Source organism: Hylobates moloch, unplaced genomic scaffold (assembly GCF_009828535.3).
Source record: "Hylobates moloch isolate HMO894 unplaced genomic scaffold, HMol_V3 SCAFFOLD_11, whole genome shotgun sequence".
In the NCBI taxonomy this organism is placed as follows: Eukaryota; Metazoa; Chordata; class Mammalia; order Primates; family Hylobatidae; genus Hylobates; species Hylobates moloch.
This window is the reverse complement of record NW_026652286.1, coordinates 66566090-66573170: the sequence shown is the minus strand read 5'-3', so window position 1 is coordinate 66573170 and position 7081 is coordinate 66566090. Positions and strand designations below refer to the sequence as shown.

Below are 7081 nucleotides of genomic sequence, written 5' to 3'. Positions count from 1 at the left end.
AGGACTTGCTTTATGAATCTGGGTGCTCCTGTGTTGGGTGCATATATATTTAGGATAGTTAGCTCTTCTTGTTGAATTGATCCCTTTACCATTATGTAATGGCCTTCTTTGTCTCTTTTGATCTTTGTTGGTTTAAAGTCTATTTTATCAGAGACTAGGATTGCAACCCCTGCCTTTTTTTGTTTTCCAGTTGCTTGATAGATCTTCCTCCATCCCTTTATTTTGAGTCTATGTGTGTCTCTGCACGTGAGATGGGTTTCCTGAATACAGCACACTGATGGGTCCTGACTCCTTATCCAGTTTGCCCGTCTGTGTCTTTTGATTGGAGCATTTAGCCCATTTACATTTAACGTTAATATTGTTATGTGTGAATCTGATCCTGTCATTATGATGTTAGTTGGTTATTTTGCTCATTAGTTGCTATAGTTTCTTCCTAGCCTCGATGGTCTTTACAATTTGGCATGTTTTTGCAGTGGCTGGTACCGGTTGTTCCTTTCCATGTTTAGTGCTTCCTTCAGGAGCTCTTTTAGGGCAGGCCTAGTGGTGACAAAATCACTCAGCGTTTGCTTGTCTGTAAAGTATTTTATTTCTCCTTCACTTATGAAGCTTAGTTTGGCGGGATAGGAAATTCTGGGTTGAAAATTCTTTTCTTTAAGAATGTTGAATATCGGCCCCCACTCTCTTCTGGCTTGTAGAGTTTCTGCTGAGAGATCAGCTGTTAGTCTGATGGGCTTCCCTTTGTGGGTAACCCGACCTTTCTCTCTGGCTGCCCTTAACATTTTTTCCTTCATTTCAACTTTGGTGAATCTGACAATTATGTGTCTTGGAGTTGCCCTTCTCGAGGAGTATCTTTGTGGCTTTCTCTGTATTTCCTGAATCTGAATGCTGGCCTGCCTTGCTAGATTGGGGAAGTTCTCCTGGATAATATCTTGCAGAGTGTTTTCCAACTTGGTTCCATTCTCCCCGTCATTTTCAGGTACACCAATCAGACGTAGGTTTGGTCTTTTCACATAGTCCCAAATTTCTTGGAGGCTTTGTTCATTTCTTTTTATTCTTTTTTCTCTAAACTTCCCTTCTCTCTTCATTTCATTCATTTCATCTTCCATCAGCGATACCCTTTCTTCCAGTTGATCGCATCTGCTACTGAGGCTTCTGCAATCTTCGCGTAGTTCTCGAAACTTGGCTTTCAGCTCCATCAGCTCCTTTAAGCCCTTCTCTCCATTGGCTATTCTAGTTATCCATTCTTCTAATTTTTTTTCAAAGTTTTTAACTTCTTTGCTATTGTTTTGAATTTCCTCTCGTAGCTCAGAGTAGTTTGAACGTCTGAAGCCTTCTTCTCTCAACTCATCAAAGTCCTCCTCCATCCAGCTTTGTTCCGTTGCTGGTGAGGAACTGCATTCCTTTGGAGGAGGAGAGGTGCTCTGTTTTTTAGAGTTTCCAGTTTTTTTGCTCTGTTTTTTCCCCATCTTTTTGGTTTTATCTACTTTTTGTCTTTGATAATGGTGATGTACAGATGGGTTTTTGGTGTGGATGTCCTTTCTGTTTGTTAGTTTTCCTTCTACCAGACAGGACCCTCAGCTGCAGGTCTGTTGGAGTTTACTAGAGGTCCACTCCAGACCCTGTTTGGCTGGGTGTCAGCAGCGGTGGCTGCAGAACAGCGGATTTTCGTGAGACCACAAATTCAGCTGTCTGATAGTTCCTCTGAAAGTTTTGTCTCAGAGGAGTACCTGGTTGAATGAGGTGTCAGTCTGTCCCTACTGGGGGGGTGCCTCCCAGTTAGGCTGCTCAGGGGTGAGGGACCCACTTTAGGAGGCAGTCTGTCCATTCTCAGATCTCCAGCTGCGTGCTGGGAGAACCACTACTCTCTTCAAAGCTGTCAGTCAGACAGGGACATTTAAGACTGTGGAGGTTCTTGCTGAGTTTCTGTTTGTCTGTGCCCTGCCCCCAGAGGTGGAGCCTATAGAGGCAGGCAGGCCTCCTTGAGCTGTGGTGGGCTCCACCCAGTTCGAGCTTCCTGGCTGCTTTGTTTACCTAAGCAAGCCTGGGCAATGGCGGGCGCCCCTCCCCCAGCCTCGCTGCCACCTTGCAGCTTGATCTCAGACTGCTGTGCTAGCAATCAGCGAGACTCCATGGGCATAGGACCCTCCGAGCCAGGTGCGGGACACAATCTCCTAGTGTGCCGTTTTCCAGGCCCGTTGGAAAAGCGCAGTATTAGGATGGGACTGACCCGATATTCCAGGTGCCGTCTGTTTCCCCTTTCTTTGACTAGGAAAGGGAACTCCCTGACCCCTTGCGCTTCCGGAGTGAGGCAATGCCTCACCCTGCTTCGGCTCGCGCACAGTGCACTTCACCGACTGTCCTGCACCCACTGTTAGGCACTCCCTAGTGAGATGAAACCAGTACCTCAAGCAGAAATGCAGAAATCACCCGTCTTCTGTGTCGCTGGGGCTGGGAGCTGGAGTCCGGAGCTGTTCCTATTCGGCCATCTTGGCTCCACCTCCTCTGAGCATTTATTTATTCATTAATTCATTTAATTAGTATTATTGTTTTTAGAGGCAGGGTCTTGCTTTGTCACCCAGGCTGGAATGCAGTGGTGTGATCATAGCTCAATGCAGGTTTGAGCTCCTGGGCTCAAGAGATCTACCTACCTTAGCCTCCTAAGTAGCTGACACTACAGTTGCACACTACCACCCACACCTAAGTTTTAAATATTTTGTAGATACAGGGTCTCACCATCTTGCCTAGGCTAGGGTCAAACTCTTGGGCTGAAGTGATTCTCCCATTTGGCCTCCCAAAGTGCTGGGATTATAACATGAACCTAGTCAACTTGGTACCGTATAGACATGACATATAACATAATGCATATTGTATTAGTCCATTCTTGCATTGCTATAAAGAACTACTTGAGATTGGGTAATTTATAAAGAAAAGAGGTTTAATTGACTCACAGTTTCACAAGCTTTACAGGAAGCTTGGCTGGGAAGACCTCGGGAAACTTACAATCATGCGAACAGGGAAAAGGAGGGAGGCACATCTTACATAGCCGGAGCAGGAGGAAGAAAAAGAAGGAAGAGGTACTACACACTTTTAAACAACCAGATATTGTGAGAACTCACTCACTATCATGAGAACAGCAAGGAGAAAGTCCACCCCCATGATCCAATCATCTCCCACCAGGCCATTTTTCCAACACTGGCAGTTACAATTTGACAAGAGATTTTTGTTCTCTTTGTTCATTTTGTTTTAAATTTAAATGTGCTTTGCCGTTTTCAGAGAAGAAAATGTGTGCATTGTGAAATTTCAAAGTTTCTGCCTAAGAGGTGTATAGGAGCCAAGGGAATAAGCAGAAAGGAATGAGTTTAGCTAATAGGTAGAAGGAGGGGGAACAGTTGGAAGTTTAGAGGCTTTTGGGTGCTATTGGAAATAAGTTTCGCATTTAATTTGTGTTGTTCTAAAAGCAAATTTTTTTTCAATTTTGTGTGTAAAGAAGTTGTTTTAGGCATGTCTAAAAGATCCCCAGTCTGGCTATTATTGCTTATAACCATCCCAGGTTAGGTTAGTCCACTTATTCAAGTAGAAGGACCGTATATATTTTATGCAAACCCAGCCAGTGCATCCTCAGTCTTAGATGACCCATTTTCCATTTTGGTTATTTTGAGTGAGACAAGCTATGTAGTGGAGCAAAAGTATCCTCATGTGACCATTAAGGAAAAGGTATCTTGCCCCAAGCCTCCTGGAAAACAATTTGCAGACTATTTTAGCCTGTCTTAGAATTCAACAAAAACCCTTAGGTTGAATTCGTAGCAGTAACTCTCATTCCAGGAGAGTCATTGTACTTCCTAGCCAAACAGGAGACTAGCTTCAATAAACCAGGGCTTTGGCTAAGACAGGATGTTCATTAATTTTGGGAAGAACTCATCTGTAGCATCCAGCAAGGGAATCCAAGTTTGGAAATGCAATGAGTTCATTTCTGTTATCTGCACAAAGGTTGGAAACTGGCTGGGTGGTCCAGGGAGGTCATTCCAAAATCCTGCCCATGACACCATTTTGTTGACCAAAATTAAGGCTGTTAAGGCAGAAATAATATGATTAAGGTTTATTGGAAGCCAAATGTGTAGATCAACCCAGGAAGTCACAACAACAAAGTTAAGGACGCTCTGAAGTCTGTTACAACTTAGCTTTTTTTTTTTTTTTTTGGAAGAGGGTCTTGCTCTGTTACCCAGGCTGGAGTACAGTGGTGTGATCTTGGCTCACTGCAACCTTCACTTCCCGGGTTCAAGCAATTCTCGTGCCTCAGCCTCCTGAGTAGCTGGGATTACAGGTACACACCACCACCACCACACCTGGCTAATGCCCAGCTAACTTTTGTATTTAGTGGTGATGGGGTTTCACCATGTTGGCCAGGCTCGTCTTGAACTCCTGACCTCAAGCTATCTGCCTACCTCAGCCTTCCAAAATGCTGGCATTACAGGCATGAGCCACAGCACCCAGCTCAACAACTTGAAATGTTTTAATAAGAAAGTTTAGGAGAAGGGGTCTCCTCATATCAGAGTTGTCCTTTTTCATTGGAAGGTATAATTCAGAGGTTACGTTCATTGGTTACAGATGACAACACATAGGCTAAAATGTTCTATGTGGAATGGAGGACATTCACATAGAATCATGAAGTTTACACTCAGTAAAACTTCATGATTTAGAAACAAATAAGTGTCCTTTTCCATGTCAGTAGGTTATGTATTAATTAGTACATCAACAGTTTGAGAAAATTATAAGATATTTTACCTGGGGACAGGATGTAAGCATGAATCATAAGACCTTCCCCAGCAGTAAATTTGGAAGTGTTTTAAGTGTGATCTGTAGGTTATCACTATAATGAATATTTCAGGGATTTGAATCATGTTTGTGTCATTAATGAAATAGAAAAAGCAGAATACAAAGCCTAAAACGAAAGTTCAAATTCAGTTTGAAAACATCTAGAGTCCCATTGATATCACCAGTAAAATTATCAAACATTCTAGTTCTGTGTCTATCTGCTTCATAAAGCTTTTGTTGTACCTCCTAAGAATTTTATATTTTTTTGTATTTTAAAAATGTCCATTGCTGCATTCCCAGACACTTTACTTGCACCACGAGTCTATCACTTATCATTTCCTTTGGGTGGATTGTCATTTAACTTGTGAATGAAAAAAACCTCTTAAACTACACTACTATTGAATGAAAATATTAAAGTTGTATCTTTGCGAAACATTTAAGGAGAAGATATATTAGTTTTTAATGGTATCATATGTATATTTATATATATGAAAGAACAGAAGTGATTAAATATCATTAATTATACCACCATGTGTTTAGAAAAGTAAGAATAGTTAAGTGTTCACATCAATGACAGCATCTAAGAGGTTTTGCTTTGTGGAGTAAACGTATGTCCTGGAATTATTTTGGTAGTGTTTCAGTAGTGTCAACTGTATTTTCCCACCTGTTCAGATTATTACTGTGAACCTTTTCCTGCAGTTCATTTATTTATTTTTCCGAAAGTTGCCTATAAAATATACTAAAACTTATTCTGACTCCCTCAGCAGTTCTTTTTAAACACAAATTAATAAATTCCAAAAAAATTACCACCTAAAAAAGAAAGAAAATATATACAACATGAGAGACACAGTCACTTTCTTCAAAAACAAGTATTGCTGCCATTACCTTAATAAATACTAACTGCAGTTTTAAACCCTAAGAGAAAAGACAGAAGAGCGGACAATGGTAAGGCTCCATTTCTTGTAACAGGAAAGCAGTCAGGATCTACCTATGTTTCCCAAAAGTCATATGAAAGAACGCTCATGACAGTACCAGAAACAACCCAAATGCTCTTTACACAACGGGTAAAAACATGGAGGTAGAGTTGTACAATGAAACGTGACACAGCAATAGAACATACACAACAACAAGTGTATTGTTGAGTACAAAAAAGCCAGAAACAATGTTCAGTTTCCATTACACATGAATAAAAAAAACAGTCTAAACAAATATATAGTGTCGGAAGTCAGAGTGGTGCTTATCCTGGTGGAAGTGGGTGAGAAGTGACCTGAGAAGTGACCAGTAATAAACATGAGGGAATCTTCTGGGCTGTGGGTAATTTTCTGTTTCTTCATCTTACAGCTGATTACACAGGTGTGTTTGTGAAAATTCAAGTTGTACACTCATGGTTTGTGTTGTTCTCTGCATGCGTGTTATACGTCAGTAAAAACTTTATTAAAACAAATCAATAGAATCACTAGGAAATGTCTGAGGTCTGAGCTCTAACTTCCTAGAATCCTGCTCATAGCTTCTCTGTGAAATCTAGAGAAGGCAGGATCTAGAGCTTCTCTGTCCAGTATGGTAGCCACTGGCCACATGTGGTTTAGAGCACTGGAAATGTACCTAGTCTGAACTGAAATGTGCTGTAAGTATAAAACGTAAAGGCTCAGTATGAAAAAAGAATATAAAATATCTACTTTGCAACCCTGGTGTGCTGAAAATTTTTTAAAATAATAAAAATGATTTTTTAAAAATATTGATAATTTTACATTGGTTACATATTGAAATGATAATATTTTAGCTATATTATGTTAAAGAACACATACTAGTAAAATTAACTTTGTTTCTTTTTACTTTTTTAATGTGACTACCAAACTTTTACATACGTGGCTGACATTTGTGGTTTTAGAGCCTCCATTCCTTCTGAGATTTGAAATTGTGACTTTATCATATGCTTACAGACAGGAATGAGGTTAACCCACAAAATAACGCTAAATCTATGGTTATAACTTTTGTCACACTCTAATATGGTTCACAAAATATTCCTGGCCCCATTTTAAGCTTGAAAGCTAAGGATAAATTATTTGCCTTGGAATGTGGAGTCCTTAAAACATAAAGAGTTAGACTCCTAGAAGTTGAGGCTGTTATTCTCTGCTTGCCCATGCCAAATTCATTCTCCACTCTTCATACTCAGTCCCAGCTCTTCCGGGGCTCCAGTAATTATATTTTTCTACCATCTCTTTGGCTCTGACAGAGGTAACTGCTTCTCACGTTGCTAGTCTTTGGTGCC

General features: G+C 40.6%; 1 pseudogene; it reads left to right on the top strand.

Annotated features, from left to right (window-relative positions):
- The window catches only part of LOC116476187 (hypoxanthine-guanine phosphoribosyltransferase-like), a 29618-nt pseudogene extending 24675 nt beyond the window's left edge, over positions 1 to 4943 (top strand).
- Positions 4944 to 7081: the final 2138 nt, after the last annotated feature.